Genomic DNA, 12,748 nt, shown 5'->3' with positions numbered 1-12,748 from the left:
CTTCTAAATGTAAAATTTGCCCAGTGTCTGTTCTTAAAATTGTCTTTTCTTTGCCTTCTGCATCACACTTGTGACTATGAGTCCCATGTTTTGAGGTTTTTTCTGCTGTTGAAGTGTTAATTCCTACAAAAACTGTCTCTTGAATTTCCTCAGTTGGCAGAGAAGTTGTACTCTGAGAAAACAGAGAAAACTGAAGCATGAGATAATTTTCTAAAGCAGAACTAAATGCCAAGGAATCAGTATCTTCAGTTCTTTATAGAAACCAATAATCAGATACAGAGGCCCAAGCAGAAAATGAGTGTGGTCTCTGCAATGCCCAGAGCCAGGAGCATGAAGCAGGACAGACAGACAGGTCTGTGCCAGAGGGTTTGTACAGACCCTGGGGGGTGCAGGGGCTGTACCTGGCACCTCTGCAGTGCCCCCAGCCCCTCAGCACAGCCCCTGCACAGCTGAGCAGAGCTCTGGAGCACACACAGGGTCTGCTTTGGGCAGCAGCACTCAGTGCAGAAATGGGGATTGGGGTCAGCACTGCCTCTGTTCTCTGCTGGCTGCAGTGCCCAGCCTTCACTCACTCTGCACATCAAGGTTCCAGTTTGTGCTCTTAAGACTTCAGGACTGGCCCTGTCCAAATTATAGAAAATTAAAGCTGCTTGTTGCATCTTTCATTAATTTATGTGAATGCAAAGAATAAATGCAGGCTGGGACTAACACAGTATGTTGACTTACTGGACATCTTTCAAGAGTGTTTATTATTATTTTTTTGCAGGCACAGTAGTGAAAAAAAAAGATTAATTCATTTGCTTGGTGAGGTAAATACGGGCAAATGGCTGAATTCTGTGGGAAATGAGAGAAAGGCCCTCTGGATAGAGATTGCATGTTGCTTATTTTTTCTGTCAAAAGTAACAATGAATATTATATATATTTGGCTGATTCATCAGTGATGCACAAAACTCTATTGTTTAAGATTGAAATGGATCATTAATATTGAGTTTTACAATTTCTTTATAGATGGTTCAACTTAATTTCTGTATTTCTTCGTTAGATGTCTGTCACACTCCAAGAACAAGTGCTTTTGATTAGCATGAGCACCACCAGTGTTAAAGATACAGCAATTAAAAAAAAACAAATGTGCTTTAAAAGCAAGAAAACAAATACTTATGGTAGAGAGCTCAGTGCTTCCTTAGCATGAGCACCACCAGTGTTAAAGATACAGCAATTAAAAAAAAAACCAAATGTGCTTTAAAAGCAAAAAACAAATACTTACGATAGAGAGCTCAGTGCTTCCCACTGAGGGCAGAATTTCAGGAGGAAATCTCTCAAATCTGTTGCTTCTTTATGTGCTGATAAAGTGTCTGAGGTTCCCACCTCCTGCCAGGTTACTTTTTACTCAGCAGAATATGAACATTGCCAGCTTCTCTAACCCACCAAGGAGAGAAAGAGATGGAATTTCAGCAAACAGGCCATTCTCAGACATGGCACTTCAGTGCTGTGGTTTTTCCCTTTTGTATTTTCCTTTGTGTCAGAAAATGTCCATAGTGGGAAAATAAATAGGGAAATCAGTGGGCCTTCAGCATTGCCCATCTGAGACAGCAATTTGGTTCCTGCTGCTGTTCATCTTCATGTGAATTTTGTTCCTCAGACACTGGAAGTGCAATTGTAGAAGTGGCAATTCTATTAAATAATGAGTAGCCCTGTGCTGAGGAAACGTGGACTAAGCAGTGAGGCTTTGAAGGTGAGATGGTTTTAGAAATCCTGCCAGAAACCTGAGTAACTGACTGCTCCAGGAAAGCTGAGGCTGAGTGTGGAATTGAACCTTGAGATGACTGGTGTCTAATTTTCCTGCTATTCAGTATTCCTTGCTTTGTACAGCATCTGTAGTTTGTTTTTGTCCACTTGAAAATAATTTAAATTGAGCTTCTTGCAAAGGTAAATGCAGTACAATGAGTGATATAGAAAAGGCCTGAAAGGCAGCAAATTTCCTGAGCTGAGCACAACAGCACTGGCCCACATCACACCCAGTGGTGGGTTCACTTTATGTGTGGTAAGTCAGGTTTTCCTTGCAGATAGATTAGTGGCTTTAGAAAAATCTCTAAAACTCCAGTAAATCTATTTCTGGTACATTATTGACTGATGCCAGAATTCTCACTCTTTTTATCTTTTATCTTTTTTCTTTTTTTTTTTTTTTAATTTTGAAAAGAACCTCAATGAGTTTAATCTCTGTCATTCAGTCATTTATTTAAACCTGGAATGGGCCCATATGTCCTTGTACAAATGAAGAACAGCTCAAGGCTGATTAGTATTCCCTGAGCCTTCATGGATTATTATTAGCAACTTTTCCCCCTTGAATGTTTACAGAGCTTTTGTGAGCTTTTTACATCAGTTAGCTTGTCCTTTCAATTTTCTATTATACCTTTTGTAATTGCTTTCTGTCTATATTTGATATGTTGTTGCTTTACTCCAGTAACTTCCATTATCACTTTCAGCTTGGCTGTTGCTGGGATCAACCTGATTGCATTATTTACTCTGTTTGCTTTAAATATCACTTCTTCCTTGTTCTCCCCCCTCCTCTCCCACCATCTTTCTGGGAATATTTGAGCTTAGCAACATAATGCTGTCTGAAGTCTTATTTGTTAGCTTCATAGCCTGAGACTGTGCTTGCTTGAAGGCAAATGATGTGTTATCATAAGGTACTAAACACCCACAGACCATTATTGAATTTATCATAGCTACCAGCTCAATACACAGTGAAAGATAAACTTGTTTTTTACTGCCTGTGGAAGTCGGCAGGTTGATTCCTCCTTTAATTCTCATCTTTGTCAATACCAGAATAATTAAATCCCCATGAGTAAGACCATTTTATTCATAGCTCTCACCACAATGAGTCCCAACTATTTTTGAGCGTAGGGTTGTGTTAAAACAACAAATTCCCACTCCAAGCCTTCCTGCTTGTTCATGTGCTCCACTGCCTACCAGAGGCTCTGCTCCCAGTCCCTCCTCTCCCCATTTCTCAGTGTGATGTGTGACAGACATGGACAATTCCTCTGTGCAGACAAACTTCAGAGTTCATTAAATCTAAAAGGGGCCTGGGTGTGTTGGCTCCTGCTCCACACAGTCCTGACAACGTTTAACCAGCACCTGCCATGCCCAGCCCATCCAAACCAGCCCTCTGTCACTGCAGGAGTGAAGCCCCTTATTTGCAGAGAGAAAAAATTACTGTGTTATAATAAACATGGAAAGTGGATGCAAATTTTCTTAAGCATTTAAAGTCAGAAATGGAGTTTCCCTCTGTTCCACACTCCAGCTCGATGTGCTGTTATCCTTGGGAAGGCTCAGTGGGATTGCTCTGTTGCTTCTGTTCCTTGTAACCTGGCACCAGCTCTCCTTGCTGTGTCTTAAATATATGGAATAAATGATTATTTCACAGAGGAGCTGTTGCTTTTTCTGCCTCCATCACCACTGGGGCACTGGGTACTCCAATACCCCTTACCAGGCTGCAAAGCAGCATCTCCCTGAAGACAAACTATGCTTCACACAATGTTTGTCGTGTAGATCCAGGATCAGATTTGGACTTTATGTACAAATCTATTTTCAGTCTTTAGGTATGTGTCTGTCACACTTTAGAGATGCAGACTGATCCTTTACTGCAAAAAGTGCAAAATACTGAAAAAGCTCAGCTTTTCAATAAAGAAAAGATGGCCTACACAGTTACAAGGCTTCTTTGTTACAGTTTTCAGTCATTTAAATAAAGGCTGAAAGGAAGCTGTATAAATATGATAAAACGTGGGACACAGCCATATTTGGCTATTTTGGTTTTATTCCTCATTTTGCTGTGCAAGGTTTCCTTTCTCCATCAAAATAATTAGCAAAAAACTCCATCCATAAAGCCCTGCCTTGAGCTTAATGCTAGGTCAATGAGCCTGTGTTCTTTCTGGTACTGAATGCTGTCTGTGATTATTGCATTCATTAATTTTTATATAGGAAATAATACCTCTGCCTATATATGTTGCCTATAGCAACATACAGATTTCTGTTTCCAAATCAAACTTCATCTGTACGTTGATGGGAGGGAAGCACAGAGCTGGTACAGTGTCAAATCAAAGAATTCAATTCCATAGAAATAACCAACAGCAGTGCTTATTATATTATGCAATTAAATATTACAATCCTGCAGAACCTTTCTGATCTCCCTTGGTTCATGTACTTTTTTTAAAAATAGTTTAAGTTGCTGTGTCTTAGATATCCAAACTCTGGTTCTAGTTCTGGTGGTTATAACCCAGACCTGCTTTTAGAGTAATTCTTTACCTAACAAAACCAAGTAAAATCTAATTCCTTGTGTCTTATTGATCTTATTTGCTGTAATATTTTTTCCAGTCATTAGAATAAATGTCAGTGCATGGCTGACATCCAGAATGTGGTTTCACACACACTCCTGGCCTCAAAAATCCCCCACATCCAGTTATTCCACAGCTTTAAGATATGACACAATCTCAGCTTCCAAACTTGCATCACCAGTTTTCAGGAAAAGGATTGAAAAGAGCAAGGAAAATTTTAATCTGCTTTTCAAAGGCATACTAGAAATTTGTGATTTTTTTAAAGTGCTAATGGCATGGACATCATTCCAAATGGTGATTTTTATTTACCAGCTGAATGTGGAGGCTTTCTGAAAGCCAAGCTGAGGATCAAATGCCCCCTTCTAGATGCCTGGTTTATTTCTGTAATGAAATATCCCTGCTTAAAGTCCAAAGGCCTCACTTTCTAAATGGATCAGCCTCAGGAAGGTGATGGAGAATTGAGGTGTGCCCATGTGTGTGGTGGTCACCAAGAGGCAGAGAGGTCTCAGCCCACAGCAGCTCCCTGGGTGCTGCAGTGCCCAGCCCTGCCAGAGGATCCTCTCCCCCCAGCTCCAGGCTCCTGCTGGACCAAGGCTCTGCAGGTGCCTTCAGGGAGACAGCATGGTGCTCCTTGGAAAAAGGGACTGACAGAAAGCATTCCTAGCACTGAAATCCCAGTTTTGGATCTTCTCCTAAAGCCAGGAGCACGAGCTTTATTGACTGAAGGTAGATCAGAGAGATTTGGTCTTTCAGACACTGTGGCAATACAGCTCCTGAGCACCTGACAATTTCTCAGTTTCCTTTCCCCTCTCATTACCCCATTTTAGGTGTGTTGGATCAGTTTTGTTCACACCACAAGAGCAACAGATGTGCTCCTCCATTTCCTTCAGGGTCTTGCAAACCTTGCCTGGGAACACAAACCTGTTAGATTCTGGTTCCTTCTGCTTGAAAGAACAAGACATAATGGGCCATCTGCATATTTGTACTTCTCAGATGAGGATTATTTCATTTGCAAGGAGCTTAACAGAATTCTGAAGAATCGGCTTTGTTTATCATTTTAGGGAATGGGACAACATTTCTGCTTAAAAATTAATTACAAGGACATAACTCAGTTGTGAGACCTTGTCGAGATTGAGAAAAATCCCACATTCTCAGGAGAGCTATTGGCCCTTTTGTCATTTGTAAAACTGACTTTAAAGTGATGGCATTAGTGATTAAAGACTGAGAGAAAGAAGTCTCAGAATAACCAATGGATTCTCTGACATATGTTAATATATTCTGTTTGGAAAGGTTACTTCCATTTATATTCCAGATGAAAATACTTGGTGACTTTATTGCATGTAATCACATTTTTTCCTACAGAAGCTGAGTGCTCTGGTTAGCACTGGGAATAATAACCCAAAAAATGGTGATGAATTAAATTAATAAAGAAGTGTTGATTTCAATCAGAACACATTTTAAAAGATTAGAAATAGACATACTGAGTTATTTTTCTTATATATAATTTTTATTTTGATTATATCTTCTATAGTAAATTTAATTCTACAATGTTAAAAAAGGAAAAAGAAGTTTCAATTTAATAAAAAAAATCTGTAAATTGCTGATCTAAATTATTTAAATTGATTTTTATGGTTATTTAATTTCCTTTGTTAACATTTAAAAAATCTAAAATAAACAAGAAAGGGATCTGTTGAAATGAATCAGAGGAAGCCACTGGGCTGATGTCAGGGCAGGAGCACCTCCTTTCCCAGGACAGGCTGAGAGAGCTGGAGGGGCTCAGCCTGGAGAAGAGAAGCCTCTGGACTGATCTTGTAGCATCTTCCAGTGCCTAAGGGGGCTACAAGGATCCTGGAGAGAGACTTTTGGCAGGGGCATGTAGTGATAGGCCAAGGAATGAATTTAAACAGACAAAGGGAGAGATTTAGATGGAATATGAGGAAAAAAACCTCTTCCCTGTGACCTTGGTGAGGCCCTGGCACAGGCTGCTCAGAGAAGCTGTGGCTGCCCCACCCCTGGAATTTTCCACATCTCTATAGTGGTTTGAAGCTTAGCACTTTTTTTCCTCCCTTTTTTTAGCTTAGGACATAAATGAGACCTTTCTCAGTTTTTCCCTGAAATCTTTTCCACTCCTTTATATTCAGTGTCACCTTTGTCACTTGAAGCCCTCATCTGGAGAGCAGGACATCATTCAGATTCCAGTCACTCCTCCCTGCTAGACTGGGTGAAGGGATCTCAGCATCTCAAGAAGGTGTTTTAAACATAAGAGATAGGAGATCTGGGCTGTGAATCAGCTGCTGCAGCTTTTAACTCAGCACAGAAAAACCTAAATAAATAAACTGAGGATGGCAACTTCAAAACACCCTGCTAAAAAGCTGCCAGCCCTGAAGGGAGCAGTTTTGGGGAGCTCAGCTGACAGCAATAACACCTTCTGCAGGTAACAATAATCCCAGGCACTGTTTGTACCTGGGGGTGGGACCAGCAAAACCCAAATCTCTGAACAGCCCAACTAGCTGGGTCCACAAGGATGTCTTAACCAGGGAAAGAAATCAGTGGCCAGACAGGTTTATTGCAGCTCAGAAGTTGTAAGCACCTGCCAGGCTGTTCCTGAGTGTGTGGGTGCTCGTGGCTCCTGAGAAGGCATTGCAAGGACAGCACATCTTCCCTGCTGCAGAAAAGTTTCCCTGATTATTGATTAATATCCCAGAGAGCCATGACCTGTACCCTCCTCTCCCTCACTCTTAAAATAACCTGGTTTTCATGGCTTTACAGCTTGAACTGATGCTGGTAGCAGCAGCTTTGCTGGGCTGTTGAGCTTTGAGCAGGAGGGTCCCAGCCTGGCTGGTTAGTGGGATGAAGTGCTGGGATAAAAGGGTCAGCAGGTGAGAGGAGCCTGCAGGAGAAGGGCTGATGAGAAGTGTTTGAGGTTTACAGCTGTGGAGGGACCCAGCTATGACCAAAATCCCTGCAGAAAGAGGTGCTGAGAAGTTCCCCTGTTATGGCAGGAGACTATGCTTAAACCCCCAGGAACATAAAGCTGTGAACAAAAACCCCCTTGCAGACAAGCTGCTAAATCTAGTGAGATGAGATGTTTTCCACTCGTGTCTCCTGAAGGAAGGCTTCACCCTGGAAGGCTGCAGTGCAAACCGAGTTTGCAGTGAGGAGACAACCCACAAAACTTTCTCCTGCACAACCAGGTAAGTTGTCCCAAGAGGATCTTGCTCATTTTTTTGGGATAGCCCTGAGCCTCAGTGCTCCTGTGTGACTTCCAGCTGCTGCAGGTGCTGGGATGGTGTTCACTGATGTTGGTTCTGCCTGCTGTGGACAGTGAGTTACAGCCTTGCAGGTCCTGTTCCAGGAGCCTGCTGTGTCTGCCTGGAGGTTTTCTGGAAAGCAAGGAAGAGCCTGCAGCAAACCCCTGGCTTTGTGAGCCTGGGACAGCTTGCCCAGTGCAAATGTGTTCTGAGGGCTCCTCTGCTCAGCCTGGGCTCTTCAGGTGCTGTAAATGTAAATGCTGCTCTGACCACTGCTGCTTCTGGCTGGGGATCTAATTATTGCCAAACTGAAAATGCACTTGCAAGGGAGGTGTTTGAGTTTCTAGACTGCTTTGGAGTTTGAAAAATCACTTTTCTCCCCTGATATTTTTTTATTTTAATATTCTTGTTCCTCTCCAAGTCTTTCTGCTCCTGGGAGGACTGAGGAATAAATTGTTTTCATTATCATTATTTCAGAATGGGGGGCAGGAGTGGATAATGATCCTATTTCACACTTCCATGAGTTGCCATGTGGTGATGACATATGCCCTCCAGCAGGAAGTACTAACAAGTGGCTCTTAATTTGCATTGAGCCATACTGCCATTCCCAAAACTTAGTGTGTTTTCTGCAGTATGGATAACCTGGTACTCCCTAGACCTTTGTACATATTGCTATTCAAAATTGATATGCAATAACTTCAGGATTTTTAGTGACACCTCTCAGGTGTTCTGCCTTCCACCTCCTCCCTCTTTTGGTCTCAAAGCAGAAGAGGTGTTTTAAGAGGCACCCCAAAAATACATGCCCCAAAGCAGAAAACAAAGCTAGGTCTACTTGGTAGTTTAGAGGACTCTTAGTAGGATATGATTATAGATGGATTTCAGGCAGCACACAAGAATTAAAATGTAATTTTCATTTCAAAGTTAATATTTCATCTTGACCTGCTGTGATCTAAAAGGAAGATCATCTCCTGTGTGATCCAGAGCAACTTTTGTCTCTGCTGTTGCTTTGGATAATCCTTAGTGTGCCCATGTTCCCTCTCAGGACTGCAGTCTGAGAAGGTGTGAGCCAAGCAGGGTGTTTGGGGTTGGATGCTTCCAAGGAAGGAGAGTAAAGCCTTGCTGATACAATGGGAACCGAAGTATTAAAACACATCTGATCCTTCCTGAAGCAGGAGGAAATCTGTGGGATGTTGGAGTGTGACTGTGCTGGGGCACACATTGCTGCTGTGCAGACTTCTGAGGGTGTTTTGTGTGCAGAGCAGAAGGATGAAGAGCAGTAGATCATGTAAAGAGCTACAGTGAAGAGCCAGAGAATGGATTAATTTGGAGGCAAAACCAAAGGTGCATCACTGAATTCCTGTTTAAGGCATCCATGGCAGCAGTGGTGTAACATCTCTGCAGACAGCACTGGAAGTGAGATGTACAAATGTGATTTCCTGGTATGTCACACATAAAACAGACTCAGTGTGTGTCCTGGGCGTGGGCCAAAGATTTTTCACTTTTCTTTGTAGTAAGGAGAAAAGATGTCATAAATAAATCAAACCTGAGAGGAGTAATTCCTACTCCTCAAGTGGCTCATCAGATCTGAATATGATAAATATAAAATTACAGCAATTTCAGTATAAACTAATTATCTATGCATAGAAAATTAAAATTAGACACATCCTTTGGACTGGAAATTCATCCTCATGGAGATTCAATTCTCTTTCTGTTGAAGAGTGGAGTCCCTTGGGTACAACATCAGCTCAGGGGGAGCCTTGACATGGGAAGCCCCTGGCTCTCCCCTCCCTGATTCTGCTGGAGAACTTTTAAAGGAGTGAGATACCAAGACCTCATTACTCTGGATGTTGACTGGAAACTCTGAACCCTTACAGGATGATAAATGTGGCTTTTAATTTTTTTTTTCAGAGCTGTTAGAATTTCTCTTACTCATGCACTTTTTAACAGAGGCAAATAGCACAACCAGGAATAAAGCAGAATTACTGGAATGCATCCTTTTAAATAATGGAAACAAACAGGAAAATAGTTCAGAACTGCCAGCTGGTGGTGTTTTCCTCCTCTTCTGGAAGTAAAGACTTGGCTTGAAAACAGGGAAGCAGGTTCATCAAGAGTTTAGAGCAGGGACACGGGTTTTATAAAAGATCTTTGCTTATATTTCTGCTCTCCCATATAACCTGAATTGGCACCTTGACTTCTGTCTGTTGTTTTCCCTTCCTGTGCTGTTTTCCCTTCCAGTCAAATAATGTTTGAACCATTTTGAGGATGGGGTAGAACTTCCACCTGCTGTGCAGATCAGGTTTTATTAGGACATATTCTCTGGCTCAGAGTGTGAGAACTCCTTCAGAGGTCCCTGCTTTTGGCCTTTTGGCTCTAGGTCACTTTTATTTTCAGCTGGGGAGGGTCTGCTCTCACCAACCACTCAGCTGCTGGTGTGGGTCTGCTTTCCCTAGCAGCAGTGCCTCTGCATGGCTGAGCAGCCCCTCTGTGAAAACTGGGGAAAAAAATATAAATCTGTCTTGCAGGAGCAGAGCTAATGTGCAAAATTACTGTATTAGTTCACTGATGGATTTGCCTCTGCAGAATGAATAACTGGAAACTAACATCCAATTTATTTAATGGGGACATGGGAAGAAGATAAATCTTGAAGTGGGATCTTAATGACTGCAATAATTAATGGTTTAATCTAATCTTGGAGGGTGCTTTATGACTGTCCCAGTGTCACACACTGGGTGTGGGCACCAGCTCAGAGGGTGCTGGAGGGTGGCAGAAGGATGGGGTCTGAGTGGGACCCACAGAGCAGAATGACAGCCTGGTCTGGCTTCATGTGAGCTTTGGAGGGAGAGGGGACAGCTCTCACTGGACCAACAGGTGAAGCTGGGAGAGGCAGCAAGCTCCAGGGTGAGCTTTTCCCTCATGAAAACACAGAATATTCTGAGCTGGAGGGGACCCACAGGGTCCAGCTCTTAGCCCTCCACAGGACATCCCCAAGCATGTTTTCCTCAGGTTTACACATCCCCACGGTGTGGGGGCTGCTGCTTCCCATGAGATGCCTGGGATGTGCCTCCTGTTGTCCTTGGGGAGAAGTGGCTGCCAATCCTCTGTACATTGTACATACCTGTTAAGGCATTTGGTGACCCTTCAGGCTTGGCAAATAGAGCTATTTATATATTTGTGTGATATTTTCCTTAACCTATTCTTAACACTATGCTTTTATTGCTAAGAATATTTAAATTGGTTGGGGAATTCCTGTTTTATCCTGACATTTATTCTGCAACATCCAGTGCATCCTTCCAATCTGCCAACATTTACCTCAGGTATTGCTTTGCCTGGTGAGTATTTGTGATCCTGGATAACCCACATCCTTGCCTGTTTCTGTCACATGGATTTTTGCTTGACCTGGGCTGTCCTGCTTGCTGCAAGTTTGTGGTGTTTTTCCTTCCCTTGTGGGCTGTACCAGTGCAGTCTGGTCCCAGCCAGGTTTTCTGTGCTTGCCCACCAAACCTATTCATTACTGAGCAAAACCCTGGAACAAAGTGTTTGCTATTCCTCCCTGCTGCAGGGAGAAAGCTCCTTCAGGGAGCTGAATCTGGGAAACTTTGTCCCTGAAAGGTTTCCAGTGCTGTCAGTTCACAGGGTGCTTGAACAAGGTCATGTCTCCTTCGTGGTGGAGCTCTCCTAGAAGGAAATGCTGCTTAAAATCCAAGGACTCCATCTATGTAAATCTATTTTACTATTGCACATTAAGGAAGCAGTTAACCTTAAGTTGTCCTTCTACTTGGAGAGAGCTGCTGTTGAGCTTTTTTGACCCGTGGGCTTTTAGAAGTTAGAAGCACATATTAACAAAATGCGCTCTCAAGAGGAATGCAAGTAACCTGCCAGTCACTGCAGGCTGACAGGGACCTGTCACTGGGTGACACTTCCTCTTGGGGAGGGGAGAAGCAGACGTTGGCAAAGCCTTTCTCCTCCCTGAAGGAATCCTGCCAGCTGGCAGTGGCTGCTCCAGCAAGGGGAGGCTTTGGCAGGCAGCAGGGTGAGCTGTGGTTATTGAAAAACAGGCTGAAGTGGCAGCAGCTGGCAGCTTGAAGAATCTCTGACAGTGTGATGATAACCTGTCTAGTGCTGTCATCATTTGAGCTCAGCAGGACCAGAAAAAATGCTGATGATCTAGGGGGGATATGGAAAAGCTGTGAGGTTTTTTCTGCTTTATCAAGGAATGGTTGTTTTCTTACAGCATGAAGGATTGTTTTAGTGTTTGCAGGAATAAAGCTGGAGCATCCTGACTGGCCTCTAAGGCCCACCTGGCCTAAGTTTTACATTACATTTGTAGTGGGAAAAGAAAAATGAGTTTGAACATCAAGTTTCTTTCAGAAATCTTATTGCTGCAGCCAACACCTTTTCCCTTTGAGGGGATGGAGTGGGTGTTGCCCCTCTCCCATTTATTGAGTGACTTCAGCAGTTTGTTTCAGCTTGGTAAAGTGGGTAGGTGATCTGCAGTGTAACTGGGAGAAGAACAGGTAAAATACTAAATGTCAGTGGATGATTTTTACATACAGAAGCAGGCAGTGTTCCCCAGTGATAGGGAGATCTGGAGACACAGCACGGACAACATTTCCCCATGAGCCCACTGCAGGTGCCCAATTGATGTTTAAAGGAGCACCTGAAGTGCACAGCAGGGAAGAAATCAGTGTTTTAGTCTGGGCTGGAGGCCTTTCCTCCTGTCTCTGAGAGTGTTTGGCTGGCATTCTAGAGAGCAGCATTACCAACTGTCCAAATGAATTATTCCACACAGCCAGGCTAAAACTAAATAGGCCCCAGTTGTCCCTTCTGGAAAGGATTTGTGCTGAAATGGGGATTGCTGTGGTGGTCATGGAGAGATGAGAATGCCAGAAAAACTCATTTCAGCATTTAGTCTGGAGAGAAGGCACAAATTTGTATTTAGGTCTTGAAAAATGAATGGAGCCTGTCTCTTTCTGGTGAGTGGAAAAGGTGGACCAGAGAGATTGATATATCCATACACAGAGCACTGATGTGTTTCTGGGGCTAATCCCAAAAACAGGATATTGTCCTAAAAAAAACCCCAAAACACAACAACAACAAGCCTAAAAAAAAAAAAAAAGAAGAATGTGTATGGCAGAGCTCTTGTATCTCAAGAACCCTGACAATCTG

This window comes from Passer montanus, unplaced genomic scaffold, assembly GCF_014805655.1.
Source record: "Passer montanus isolate IOZ18808 unplaced genomic scaffold, ASM1480565v1 scaffold8, whole genome shotgun sequence".
Classification (NCBI taxonomy): domain Eukaryota; kingdom Metazoa; phylum Chordata; class Aves; order Passeriformes; family Passeridae; genus Passer; species Passer montanus.
The sequence above is the reverse complement of the archived record's forward strand: the minus strand, read 5'-3'. Positions refer to the sequence as shown.